Genomic DNA, 15,422 nt, shown 5'->3' with positions numbered 1-15,422 from the left:
CCTAAATATATGCCAATGGACTGTTGCAGTGGTGGCTGACGTGAAGCCTCATTCTCTGCTATGACATGCAGACTAATTCTGTGCTGACATGAAGCCAGATTGTCTGTTACGGGACCTCTCTCCTCTGCCTGTGTGTGTGCTGGGCCTAAATATATGCCAATGGACTGTTGCAGTGGTGGCTGACGTGAAGCCTCATTCTCTGCTATGACATGCAGACTAATTCTCTGCTGACATGAAGACAGATTCTCTGTTACGGGACCTCCCTCCTCTGCCTGGGTGCTGGGCCTAAATATATGCCAATGGACTGTTGCAGTGGTGGCTGACGTGAAGCCTCATTCTCTGCTATGACATGCAGACTGATTCTCTGCTGACATGAAGCCAGATCGTCTGTTACGGGACCTCTCTGCTCTGCCTGTGTGCTAGGCCTAAATATATGCCAATGGACTGTTGCAGTGGTGGGTGACGTGAAGCCTCATTCTCTGCTATGACATGCAGACTGATTCTCTGCTGTCATGAAGCCAGATTGTCTGTTACGGGACCTCTCTGCTCTGCCTGTGTGCTAGGCCTAAATATATGCCAATGGACTGTTGCAGTGGTGGGTGACGTGAAGCCTCATTCTCTGCTATGACATGCAGACTGATTCTCTGCTGACATGAAGCCAGATTGTCTGTTACGGGACCTCTCTCCTCTGCCTGTGTGCTAGGCCTAAATATATGCCAATGGACTGTTGCAGTGGTGGCTGACGTGAAGCCTCATTCTCTGCTATGACATGCAGACTAATTCTCTGCTGACATGAAGCCAGATTGTCTGTTACGGGACCTCTCTCCTCTGCCTGGGTGCTGGGCCTAAATTTATGACAATGGACTGTTGCAGTGGTGGCTGACGTGAAGCCTGATTCTCTGCTATGACATGCAGACTGATTCTCTGCTGACATGAAGCCAGATCCTCTGTTACGGGACCTCTCTCCTCTGCCTGTGTGTGTGCTGGGCCTAAATATATGCCAATGGACTGTTGCAGTGGTGGCTGACGTGAAGCCTCATTCTCTGCTATGACATGCAGACTGATTCTCTGCTGACATGAAGCCAGATTCTCTGTTACGGGACCTCTCTCCTCTGCCTGTGTGTGTGCTGGGCCTAAATATATGCCAATGGACTGTTGCAGTGGTGGCTGACGTGAAGCCTCATTCTCTGCTATGACATGCAGACTAATTCTCTGCTGACATGAAGACAGATTCTCTGTTACGGGACCTCCCTCCTCTGCCTGGGTGCTGGGCCTAAATATATGCCAATGGACTGTTGCAGTGGTGGCTGACGTGAAGCCTCATTCTCTGCTATGACATGCAGACTAATTCTCTGCTGACATGAAGACAGATTCTCTGTTACGGGACCTCTCTCCTCTGCCTGGGTGCCGGGGCCTAAATATCTGAGAATGGACTGTTCCAGTGGTGGGTGACGGGAAGCCAGATTCTCTGCTATGGAACCTCTCTCCAATTGATTTTGGTTAATTTTTATTTATTTAATTTTTATTTTAATTCATTTCCCTATCCACATTTGTTTGCAGGGGATTTACCTACATGTTGCTGCCTTTTGCAGCCCTCTAGCTCTTTCCTGGGCTGTTTTACAGCCTTTTTAGTGCCGAAAAGTTCGGGTCCCCATTGACTTCAATGGGGTTCGGGTTCGGGACGAAGTTCGGATCGGGTTCGGATCCCGAACCCGAACATTTCCGGGATGTTCGGCCGAACTTCTCGAACCCGAACATCCAGGTGTTCGCTCAACTCTAATTCCCATATCTCAGATGAGACCCCCATGCCTCAGATCACACCCCCATGCCTCAGATCACACCTCCATGCCTCAGATCAGCCCACCATGCCTCAGATAAGACCCCCATGTCTCAGATCAGCCCCCTATTCCTCAGATCAGACCCCTATGCTTCAGATCATCCCCCATGCCTCAGATTAGACCCCCGTGCATCAGGTCAGCCCCCATGCCTCATCCTGCACAGCATGAATTCACAGCACAGTCGACGGCAGAGGACCAGGAAGCGGTGAGTACAGAGACTGGGGAGTGCCGCATTTACAGCTTCCCGATCCTCCTGTACTAATGCGCGCTTCCATAATTAAAGCGCTTATTAGTATTCACACCATAAGAAGCATTGACATTTTCCCCTCAGTTAGGGGGAAAAAGTGTGTCTTATAGGGTGAAAAATACGGTCTGTACAGTGACCCCTGAACTGCCGGTCTATATATTCTTGCTATTTTTTGTTTAATTAAAACAAAACAATACCCTAATAACTTTGCATTTACTTCAATGGAAAAAATTCTACCATTTTGCTGTGTGAACCTAGACTGAGATTTTTCTAGGATAGCATCCAACTCTTTTTGAAACTCTTCAACGCCAATATAGCATTAACAATGACAGCAACATAAATGGGTATGGGGAAACTGACGCTATCCATTGGTGACAAATACTGCAAGGTTGGATTTTTGTTTAAATAAAAAAATAAAAAACTATCCAAAAATTATCCTCTTTTGGGGGAAGTTGCCTTCTTCTCAGTTTTCTTAACTGTAAAATAGTGGTGGCTTTTTTTTTTCTTTCAATTCTTGCAGGACAAATCCCTCAAAAATTGCATTCATTGGAATTTTACATTTTTGGAAAATTCATAACAAATTTGATTCATTGATTAATTGCTTCACTCATCTCTAGTCAGTGGCAATATGTTTCAATTGGCATAGTAAAATGCCTCTATGCAATCACAGAAATTTGCTATGTTTTTCAGTAGGCTCCCTTTTCCAGTATACATGAGATAGCTAACCATTAAGGTGAGTTCACATCAGCGTTATGGATTCCGTTGTTGTTTTCCGTTATAACATGGTTATAATAGAATCCATAAGATGGAAGTCAAAACGGAAGCCTTAAAGAGGCCATTTTGATCTGTCATAATAGCAGTCTATGGACAATCTTAACGAATCCGTCTGGTTTCCATTATGCAAGACGGAAAACAAAGTCCTGTCGAGAGGAATTTTTTTCCGTTCTGCATAACGGAAACAAGATGGATCAGTTATGATTGCCCATAGACCTCTATTATGATGGAAAGAAAAACGTAATGCCTTTTAAAGGCTTCTGTTTTGCATTTCGCCATAATAGAAATCTTTGGGCAGCATAACGGATCCGTCCTGGTTTCCGCTATGCAGGACTGGACTTCTGCATAATGGAAACCAGGACGGATCCATTATGCTGCCCATAGATTTCTATTATGAAGGATCAAAACGGAATACCTCCTAAAGACTTCCGTTTTGATTTCCGTCTTATGAATTCCGTTATTTTCCGTTATAACCATGTTATAACGGAAAACAATAACGGCATCCATAACAGTGATGTGAACTCACCCTTAGTAACATATTTAGTGCAGTTTCAAGCTATAAGCTATTAAATTGTATAAAAATAATTGTTCATCTTAATCTCCCTTTATACATTTTTTATTTGTTTTTGTAATGTAATAAAATGTCCTTAATATTATTTTTTTTGCCACTTAGATCATAAATTCATGAGATACTTTTCCTAGTTATATGGCGATAATGATACATACATATACTTGCATATTAATATTTACATTTTGTATTCCCTATAATGATTTATTAACCAGCTTTTCAGTGTCTAAATATTGTATTTTAGTAGAACGTATGTGGCATTTTGTGTGGTTTTTACATTTTGAATTGTAATAACGTGACTGTTTTTCTTTCACTTTTTAGGATGGCCTGTTTAATTATTTATTTTGCTTTCAGAGAAGAATTTTTACAACTCTAGGACACAAAAGAATATGTTCTATAGCAAATTATTTCACCCATCATCAGAGAGTGGACTCTGTTCTAAACTCATTCCATTGCCTTCTTAATATAGGATATACAGACATTCCTGCCCTCAACACAGCGTTCCTGCTACTCAATGACATTGTTGTAATTTGGTTGCTGGCCACCAAGTGCTCCTTAGTTTTTGAATACATTTTAAAATATACTGGATACTTGAAGAAGAATCTGGTTACTGATTGCAGAATTCCCAGCAGTATTTGGTATTTTTCTTTTGTCGAGGTCAATGTTGTTTTTTTATTTACTGAACAAAAAAACTGATGTTAAAAATATCCCTCAATAAAATTTTCTTAATTTGTATATTATTTTCATTTTACTAATTACTTGAAATAAATGTTCCTGAATTTATCAATTATAAGTAAATTAATTGAACTTTAAAAAAAAATGTGACACTACTATTATTACCTTAGCAGATATTCTATAAAATATGATTGTTTTGATTAAAATACTAAATGGCAATAAGATGATTTCTTCTGTTTTCATTTATATTTATTTGCTTATGGTCAAATTCTTTATTTGCAATGTTATAGTCAATCGTTATTGCCATTTGTCAAAATATTATTTAAGTTGGTAATTTGTCAATGGATGTGATTATATTCTAAATGGCTAGACAAATTCCTAGATTTTTCAGTCTAGTAATTCAGAATTTTGGAGCAGGGAAGGATATGTCTTATTACATCATTCTGATCTGCATGCATTATTGTTTGTTAGCATTCATGCTTTAGTTCCCTTTTTGCTTGAATATTGGTCTTTCTTCATTAAATCATATATTAAATAATATATAGTTCTTGCGGACAAAATCTTAAAATATTTTTATTAATCAAATAAATGGTTTAGGGTGGGTTCACATTAGCGTTAGGGATTCCTTTATGGCTTTCCGTTATAACATGGTTATAACAGAAAATAACAGAATTCTCAAAACAAAACGGAAGCCTTTAGAAAGCACTCAGCTTGCTTACCGTCCTAATAGAAGTCTATGGGAAAGCATAACAGATCCGTCTGGGTCCGGTTATGCAAGACAGAAAACAAAGTCCTGTTGATAGGACTTTGTTTTCCGTCTTGCATAACAGGACCTAGACGGATCCGTTTTGATTCCCATAGACTTCTATTAGGACAAAGAGCAAACGGCATGCCTTTTAAAGGCTTCAGTTTTGCATTCCGTCATAATACAAGTCTATGGGCAGAAGAACGAAATCCCTAATGCTAGTGTGAACCCATCGTTATTGAGCCTAAAAAGAAGTGGAAATCTTGAAAAAAATTGGGTCATTTATTATTGTTTTTAAATAGATAAGGCCTTATAGTAATCGAAGTATGCATTTTATTATTCAAATTTCATTATTTTCATGTAAAGTACTGGAAATGTAACATCTATTTCCAAAGCTAAGAAATCTTTTAATGGGCTTGTGTTAAGAAAATGAATTACTGTAAGTATTAAATATACTTGTTTCTATGTTATTTTTTTAAATAAATCAACAAAAATACATATTGTATCTTATGTATTAAAATTTACTTTAACCACTTCCAGAGCGGGCCATTTACCCCCTTCCTGACCAGGCCTAATTTTGCAAATCTGACATGTGTCACTTTATGTGGTAATAACTTTGGAACGATTTTACTTATCCAAGCTATTCTGAGATTGTCTTCTGGTGACACATTGTACTTCGTGATAGTCATAAATTTGAGTCAATATATTTCACCTTAATTTATAAAAAAAATAATTACCAAACATTTTGAAAAATTAGCAATTTTCAAAATTTTCATTTCTCTGCTTTTAAAACAGAAAGTGATACCTCATAAAATATTTATTACTTAAAATTACCCATTTGTCTACTCTATGTTGGCATCATTTTGTAAATGTCATTTTATTTTTTTAGGACGTTAAAAGGCTTAGAAGTAATAACTAAAATTTTTAAGAAAATTAAAAAAACTGGTTTTAGAAATGTTGTTAACCCTTTAGGTATTCCACAGAAATTAAAGCACAATAGAGGTGAAACTTCAAAATTTCACTTTTTTTTCAGATTTTCTTTCTTTAATAATTTTTTTCCTGGAACACATCAAGGGTTAACAACAAAACAAACCTCAATATTTATTAACTTGATTCTGCAGTTTGCAGAAACACCCCATATGTGGTCATATACTGCTGTTTGGGCACACGACAGGGCACAGAAGGCAAGGAGCACCATATGAGGGCAGATTTTGCTGGAATGATCTTTGGGCACCATGTTGCATTTGAAGAGGCCCTGAGGTAACCCCACAGTGAAAACCCCCAAAAGTGACCACATTTTGTAAACGACACCACCCATGGGATTTTTAAGGGGTGTAGCGAGTACTTCACTCAACAGCTGTTTCATAGAATTTTTAATACTTGGGTGTGAAAATGAAAAATTATATATATTTTTTTTTACAAGAAAATGGTGCTTTAGGGCCAAACTTTCTTTTTCAAAAAAGATAACAGGAGAATATACCCTCCAGTTTGCTACCCACTTTCTCCTGAATACAATAACACCCCAATTGTGGTCGTAAACTGTTATTTGGGGCCAGGGCTAAGAAGGGAAGGAGCCGCATCTGGATTTTCTAACATATCATTTTCTGTCATGGTTTTTAAGACCAATAGCTTTTTTCTTTTTTGTTGAATGAGCTACATGAGGGCTTATTTTGTGCGAAACAAGCTTTAGTTTGTATTGGTACCATTTTGGGGTACATTTGGCTTTCCGGTTGCTTTTTATCTCATTTTTGGGAGGTGAAGTCACAAAAAAGCTGTTTGGTATCATTTTTCAAATTTTTTTTTTACACCATTCACTTAATGGGGTAGATCATGTGATATTTTTTTAGATCCGTTCATTACGGACACAATGATATCAAATATGTCTAGTTTTTTTATTTTTACGTTTTACACAATAAAAACATTTTTAGAAAAAAAATCATGTTTTTGTGTTGCCATTTTCTTAGAGCCATATTTTTTATATTTTTCTGGATATAGTCTTGTGTGAGGACTTCTTTTTTGTGGGACGAGGTGACGTTTGTATTGCTACCATTTTGGCTACATACGACCTTTTGATTGATTGATATGTTTTTTGTGGGGTGAGGTGACAAAAAAAATGTTTTGGCATAATTTTTATTTGTTTCTTTTTACACCGTTCACTTGATGGTTCATGTGATATTTCTGTAGAGCCAAATTGTTACGGACGCGAAGATACCAAATATGTCTAATTTTCATAGATTTTTTTAAATTTTACACAATAAGAGCATTTTTAGAAAAATAAATCATGTTTTTGTGTTGCGATTTTCATAGAGCCATATTTTTTTATTTTTCTGGCTATCGTCTTCTGTGGGGGCTCATTTTTTGCAGGACAAGGTGATGTTTTTATTGCTACCATTCTCAAAATACATATGACTGATCATTTTGATTGATTAACATGTTTTTTGGGAGGGGAGCTCACAAAAGAAATCTATTTTGGCGCAATGTTTATTTTTTTTATTTTTTTTACGGCATTCAACTGATGGATTAGATCATATGATATTATTATCGAGCCAGGCTTTGCGGACGCGGTGATACCAAATATGTCTATTTTTCTTCTTCTATTCTTTAACATTTTTCAAATAACGGATTTGGGGAGAATTTTTTTATTTTAAATGTGAAACTTTATTTTTATTACATTTTTTTTATTTTAAACTTTGTGCCCCTCATATGGTCATACAAGACCTCTGGGGGACATTTAACTTAATTTTTTATTTTATTTTTTACTATTGATTTCTCCTGTAACTGGGGCTGACATAGTAGCCACAGTTTCAGTGGAAATACACCCCCCAGAGAGGCTGTACAGCATAATACAGCACTGTACAGCCTCAGTGCAGGGCAGATTGTGGTCTATGGAAGACCCGACAGCTCCTGCACTCCCCCGACCCGGCGGTCACATGACCACCGGGCCGGGACAGGAAGTGGCATAGCGCTGTGTATACAGCAATCTAGAAGGCAGGGACACCCAGGAACAGTTCCTGCCTTCTCCCTTGGGTGCCCTGCTGTCACTGAGAGCGGGCCCCCCGCTTGGCAGCTGCACAATTAGTGTCCATCTCTTAATGGACTTCCAGAATGTCTATGCAGAGATAAACCGACCGCCCAAGGATAGTCAATGGGCGGTCGGGAAGTGGTTAAAAAATATATGAATGCTGGTCTTGATAACTAACGTCTCTTAAGCATATTTTGTGTGCTAAGATTTTTTATTATTATTAGAAAATCTTGGTTGACTGATCAAAAAGAAATGTTTGGATTTTTCCAAGACCAATGCCCTCAAATTCGCAAATTCTATTTTGAGCTGGTGATAACCCCTTATTAAAGGGCACATTATTTTAGTAGTGTATGGCTAGAAACTAACCTGCCAGAAATGACTTAAAATGGGAATAGCACTGTACTGACAGTTCACACATCAGGATCTGCTGCCCAGAAATGATGATTGAGGTGCCCTCACCAAAGATCAGGTCCCTTGATGAACAGGTGTTTTGCTCGTTCATTGGGTGATGTGCATTACCTTTTCACGGGCTGTTATCTTTGAATGAACATTTGTTCTCGATAATCATCCTATATATCGGGCCATGAACAGGTGTTTTGCTCGTTCATTGGGTGATGTGCATTACCTTTTCACGGGCTGTTATCTTTGAATGAACATTTGTTCTCGATAATCATCCTATATATAGGGTCCTATTAGAGCCGATGTTCCTGCGGATGAGTGTTAATAGACAATAAACATGTCCATTGAAGCCAGTTTGCATTGGCCTATTACACAGGCCAATGCCAAATGAATGTGAGAGGAACAATTATTATTACATCATTAGTCATCAGATGACTACAGATGAGCGAAGTTTTGGAAAATTTGATTTGCCAGCTTTGCTGAATTTTGACAAAAATTTTGATCTGTTACGAATTAATTCATCATGAATCGCTATGTTAAAACCCCTATTCAGCCTTTATCAATGGGACTGTTTTTAACGGCTGCTTAGACAGACGTGCACCCGTCTAATGACCTGTAATACATTAGTGCAATATGGCCTTTTGGGTTTAAAAAAAAAAATCATTCACCTCATCCACTTACTCACACAGAGGCAGTCTGCTCCTCTCTTGACTGGAAGGACCTGCCAAAGGACCTGCACTGTGCATGATGACGTCACCGCACATGTGGTGGTGTCATCACTGACCATGTGGTGATGTCATCACTAAACACATGATCATGCTGGGAGCGCGCAGTGGCGTCATCACGCTCAGCATAGGTTCTTCTACAGCTCTTTTCCACTCAAGAGAGGAGCAAGGACTGCCTCTGCGTGAGTAAGTGGATGAGGTGAATATTTTTTTTTCCTGTTCTTTCTAGCCACCATTTTAGGGAAAATTATTTGTAACCACGAAGAGCAAGGAAATTCTGCTTCATGGCAAATCACATTTTCCCTAAACTTAATTCCGCTTTAGATGCTTCAGTTCGCTCAACACTAATCATCAGCAGCACATTTCTTATTACATAGAGAGATGTGCTGCCGATAATCATGAAACAAATTATCAGGGACGAGCATTTCTATGAATGGTTGTTTCTGATAATTTCCCCCAAAAATCATCAAATAGGGCCTAAAGGTACACACAACACATCATATGTCAGAGAAGACTGAGTCAACATCAGCATTGTGTTGTGTGTATTTCTCTTCTGTCAAAGGAGCAAATAAATAAATAAAACAAGACAGCAAAAATATATATCATTTTAATCCCTGTTTGTTTGCAAGGGTTATTTTTAAGTATCACTTGTGCTCAGTATGTTTCAGTATATGTCAGATTTCAGTTATTTTTGACAAGAGAAAGAGTCCAGTCTGTTGTACTTTTTCTCCTGTCAAGCTAAGTTAAACCTGAGGAAACTGACACAAAGTGACAAACTCTGCACAACTGATGCTTTCTGTATGTAACTATATATATAAAGTATCTGTCATTCTTATACATGAAAGCAATATGTTCCTGAAAATTATTATATTGCTACAAGATGCAACGGTAATACAGGATTAGAGGTGCTGTGATCTAAAACGCGGAAGTGCATATTTTATTAAGGATGAATTTTATTAGATGTGATTAATAAAGCTGCTTCTTTTTCATATCTTCTATTTGCTTCATGCTGCCCTGTATGTTGTGCATCCCTTAATTGATAGTAGGTGAGGCTGACTTGCAATATCTGTTGATAATACAGTCATGGGTGCTTGAATAGAGATCCTTTTTAAGAGATTCACTGATGTGGTACAGAGCGGATCTAAGGTTACCATGCTCACATGATCAGACTACTACCACCGTGCTTTAGTGTTGATGCTTGAGGAACACTGTAATTAAACTATGTGAAATAAGGCTAAATTCATCATATGATTGGCTATTAATCTACTCTCAAATAGACACACTTGAAAAACGGTTGTTGGCTGGCAAAACCTTCTTCCAGATGGTAGAACCAGAGGCAGACTACCCTGGATTAAAAGAACTGTATTGGATAAATGCCAATTTTAGGGAAATTGTTGTTACAGTGACCACAATATGATTTACTTTGTATAAACTAACAAAGCAAATATAATAATGTTAAAGGGAGGCTAATCTTCTGCAGGCCAACATCTGGTCTGCTGTTTAAAAACGATACCGAACATACTCCTATCATGCTACGTAGGTACCGGAGTGCACTGTCACTTCTCTTGAATTTTTAAGGAACTCAGATTTCTCTGGACACAAAAACAATGCACTGTTGCACTAAAAACACATGAAATCTATACATTTTTAAAGGGAGTCTGTCACCACATTTGAGCATATTAGACTGATCAAATAGCGTTATATGTGCCACCGAGAACTTAGAAAAAGGCACCTTTGTTGTATCTAATGGATTTTTCTTTCAGCCAAAAATGAACTTTTAAGATTCTGTAAATGCGCCCTCTCAAGTGCCCAGGGCGGCGTCTCAATCGTCCGAGCCCCAGGCAGCACCTCCTCAACGGCTCATAACCCCGCCCTCCGTGTGCCTCTGCCCGCCCGTTTACTCTCCTCCTCTCTCCTTTTCCACTGCAGCTGCGCGGTCAAATTGTAGCGGGCACAGTGGAAAAGGAGAGAGGAGGAGAGTAAAGCACACGGAGGGCGGGGTTATGAGCCGTTGAGGAGGTGCTGCCTGGGGCTCGGACGATTGAGACACCGCCCTGGGCACTTGAGAGGGCGCATTTACAGAATCTTAAAAGTTCATTTTTGGCTGAAAGAAAAATCCATTAGATACAACAAAGGTACCGTTTTTAAGTTCTCGTTGGCACATATAACGCTATTTGATCAGTCTAATATGCTCAAATGTGGTGACAGACTCCCTTTAAAATAGGAATCTATGGACAATGGATGGCACACATCTGAAAGATTAATAATAATGATAATAATAATTATTATTGTTTTTATTATTACTTTTTCTCCTAGAAATGCTAATTTCTCTGGGTCAGGTTAAATTGACAAAACTGTCTATATCTGTCTTTATTAGTGATGATCGAGCATGCTCGCCTGAACACCAGTTCGGCTCGAGCATCTCGATGCTCGGCACATGGCAGTATTCGGCCAATGCTCGAGTCTCCGCCTCGCACGCTTCTTGGCTGCCAATAAACCTGCAGGATGGTAAGTACTGCCCTCACTGTAATGCCGTAACCATGTTGGCTGCTGGCATTACAGTGATTGGCTGGCCGGAACGCATCATCGGTGCTATATAGCAACCGATGATGCATGTTCAGCTCATTCTTAGTCAGAGAGCGCTGTGCTGAGGAAGGGACAGACATTGTAGGGAGTGATTTAAGAATATTTTTACCACCAAAACTTTTCAGAGACCCAAAAGTCCTTTTAAGGACTATTGTGTGTGACAGCAGCAATCTATATTTTTAGCGCAACGTGCGCTAAATTGCTAAAACTTTACAGACCCAAAAGTCCTTCTAAAGACTATTATGTTTGGCAGCAATAGCTATTTTAGCACCTCCTGTGCTAAATAGCGTGCAATAGTTAGGCCGCTGCAGACAGCGACATTAGCTGCGCCACATCTCCAGTGTAAAGTGTGCGCATCCCAAAAATATCAGTGACATCCAGTGTACTTTTTCTGTAGATAGTGTCTGCTGCAGACAGTGACATTAGCTGCACCACATCTCCAGTGTAAAGTGTGCGCATCCCAAAAATATCTCTGACATATAATGTCCTTTTTCCATAGACTGTGTCCAATGCGGATAGTGACATTAGCTGCGCCACATCTCCAGTGTAAAGTGTGCACATCCCAAAAATATCTGTGACATGCAGTGTACTTTTTCCATGGACAGTGTCCGCTGCAGACAGTGACATTAGCTGCGCCACATCTCCAGTGTAAAGTGTGCACATCCCAAAAATATCTGTGACATCCAGTGTACTTTTTCCATAGACAGTTTCCGCTGCGGACAGTGACATTAGCTGCGTCACATCTCCAGTGTAAAGTGTGCGCATCCCAAAAATATCTGTGACATCCAGTGTACTTTTTTCCGTAGACGGTGTCAGCTTCTGACAGTTACATTACCACGGCCACATCTGCAGTGTAACGTGTGCGCTTCAAAAATTTATCTGTGACATACAGTGTACTTTGTCAATAAACGGTGTCCGCTTCTGACAGTGACATTACCAGAGCCACATCTAAAAAGTGTAACGTGTGCACTTCGAAAATGTATCTGTGACATACAGTGTACTTTTTTGCATAGACGCTGCGGACAGTGACATTACCGGTGGTACCTGTCCTGTATAATGTTTCCTCATCCCAAATAACAGTGACATTCCTGTAATTTTTCATTAGCCGCTGGTGAGAGCATTGACATTGATCTGCAGGATATCTCCTGTGTGACGTTTCCACATCCCAAATACCCTTTTAAATTTGTTTGCGCATACACTTCCAAATCCTACGCTACTGTACGTGTGACAGACTTTCAATCATATATAACATTCAATATGAAGAAGGCGAGCAGTAAGGGACAGGGCAGTGGCCATGATGCTGATGGTGCACGCAGACCCCGTGAAACTGTGCCTGCTGCCATAGCACAGAAAAAACAATCATCCATGATACCTAGCTTTATGTCCCAGTTTACAGGGTGGTGCATGACACCACTCTTAAAGTCAGACCAGTCGGTTGGATTGCAGCAGATAATGCTTCCAGTTGGGTAAGCACCACCCTGTCTGCCACCAAGTCCAGTCTCAGTAGCCAAGAGTCTGCTCAACCCAATCCTCACCCTGATCCTCCTTCCTTCCACCATGGAGAGTCTGGGCAAACAAGTGATCCCACACTCAGATATTCCGAGGAGCTCTTTTCTGCGCCATTCCTTGATTTAGCCCTCTTGCCAAGCATGCTTGAAGAAGGACAGATGTTGTGCCCATATTCCTAAACTCTTGAGCATCCACAATCACAAGATGATGACGGTGGGGAACGGCAATTACTGTTTAATGAGGTGGATGATGATGAGACACAGTTGCCAATAACTCAATGGCAATTACTGTCTCAAGAGGTTGATGAAGAGGATGAGACACAGTTGTCAATCACTGAGGTAGTGGTTAGGTCAACAAGTCAGGAGGATGAGCAGAGTGAGGAAGTGGAAGAGGATGTGGTGAACGATGAAGTCACTGACCCAACCTGGGAAGATGGAAAGTCGAGCGAGGACAGCAGTACAGAGGGGGAGGGATATGCTGCACCGCAAAAGGCTGGAAGAGGCAGTGGGGTGGCAAAAGGGAGAAGGTGGGCCACACCAAACAGGCCTACAACTGTTCCCAGGATACGTGATGGCCAATCCCCTGTCCAAGACGTAGGCCTAGATACCTCCCGGAGTTAGATAACAAAAAGGCGGCTCTCCACAGGTTTTCTGGAAATAGGTGCTCTTGCCCAATATGACTCACCCTTGTCAATTCTGTGAAATTTAGAAAATAAAGTAATGCAGGGCAGGCACTCAATTTATGGGTTCATGAGAAAGTGAGATTTTATTTAGAGAACAATTTAAAATACTAAACATTCATAAAATTCATAAAACAGTGATAATAACATAAAATAGTCTTATACAAATGGCAATATTAATAGCAGCACCTAGGTAATTGTAGCAGCAGTTAATCACAATAGCAGCACCTGGGTAATTTTGTAGCAGCAATTGATTACAGTATCAAAGATAGTTACATAGCAGCAACTAAAGACAGCTTGTTACAATATTAGTTGTTGTGGCAATTAATAGAGAGTCTCTATGGTGATTGGTTTTAGCGATAGTTCATCCTTAAAGCGTGCATTGTGTGCAATAAGGCTATCTCAGCATATCATGGCACCGATATTATAGTGGCTGTTAGAGGTAATGTCTCCTTTGCTGGACGGTGCAGATGATCGCACCTTTATGTACAGTCATGTTTTATATATCCAGTAGTTCCTCCGTTATATAGAAAAGGATAATTTTACTCACGGTTGTCCCCTAATGCGGCTTCCCGCATGTAATTTAAACACAGACCGTCCTTTGTATTGTTCCTTTTAGAAACTACGATCACAGCTGTGATGAAAAGTCAGCGTCCCTCGTGGTATGGCGGCGTCTCTGTTTAGTTCAGGTTCGCCCCTCCAGTATTTGGTTCGCTTTTATAATCAGCTGCCGGTGTTCCACTTATATGGAAGTAGGTCCGTTTAGTTTACCGTGAGTGTCTCTTTGAGGTGCTCCAATGCTGTGATCCTCAGTTTGTATGCTGGTTCACCCAAACATGTTTCGGAACGTAGACTCGCTCCTTCCTCAGTGGTCAAGCATACTCCACACTGTGTCATCCTTATATCTAGTTCAAGTTAATTGGGAACACCTGAATTCAATCCAGGATTAACTCTCTGTTTCATTTCTCTATATGGGGATATTCAATCATTCCAACAATATAGGTTGTATTAACCCTATGCTGCATCCACATGTTAACATATAAAATATATTTAATATATTTAAAAGCATACATGAAATATTTAAAAAGCATACATGAAATATTTGAAATATTTTTTCAAAAGCATACATCATATATGTGTCAATATAAAATATATAAAAAAATATATATAAATATATATAAAAAAAGAGTGTTCTCCAAGAATTGGATGCCAAGGATTGCGGGACCTAAGTCGATCAGGGTTTCTGCCAGCACCTACATTAGTGGCTTCAACCCCCACTTCTCCTCCTCCTCCACTTCCACCTCTGAATTATCCGCATGCAGCACCAGTCAGTCATCAGTCGGTAGCTGGAAGCAGTGTAGCACTGCAGTGGGCAATCAGCAACAGGCCGTGCTGAAGCTGATATTCTTAGGGGACAAACAATACGCAGCCACAGAGCTGTGGCAGGGGATAAAAGACTAGACTTAGTTGTGGCTCTCGCCACTCAACCTAGAACCAGGCATGGTTGTGTCTGATAATGGCCGTAACTTGGCAGCTTTGGAGCTCGGCAAGCTCACATACATCCCATTCCTAGCCCACATCTTCAACTTAGTGGATCAGTGGTTTCTGAAAACCTATCCCAATTTGCCTGAGCTACTAGAGGATGTGTGCGGAGT

The 15,422-nt window shown here is 39.9% G+C and overlaps 1 protein-coding gene across 1 annotated transcript in view; it reads left to right on the top strand.

Moving 5' to 3' along the window:
- NETO1 (neuropilin and tolloid like 1) overlaps positions 1–3,818 on the top strand; it is a 228,309-nt gene extending 224,491 nt beyond the window's left edge. Inside the window, exon 11 of the mRNA XM_044294979.1 lies at positions 3,749–3,818. The gene's annotated coding sequence lies outside the window, so the exon portion shown is untranslated. The remainder of the gene's footprint in view (positions 1–3,748) is intronic.
- Positions 3,819–15,422: the final 11,604 nt, after the last annotated feature.

The sequence above is a fragment of the Bufo gargarizans genome, chromosome 5 (assembly GCF_014858855.1).
Source record: "Bufo gargarizans isolate SCDJY-AF-19 chromosome 5, ASM1485885v1, whole genome shotgun sequence".
NCBI lineage: Eukaryota > Metazoa > Chordata > Amphibia > Anura > Bufonidae > Bufo > Bufo gargarizans.
Note: the sequence above shows the minus strand (reverse complement) of the source record. Positions and strands in the feature narration are given on the sequence as shown.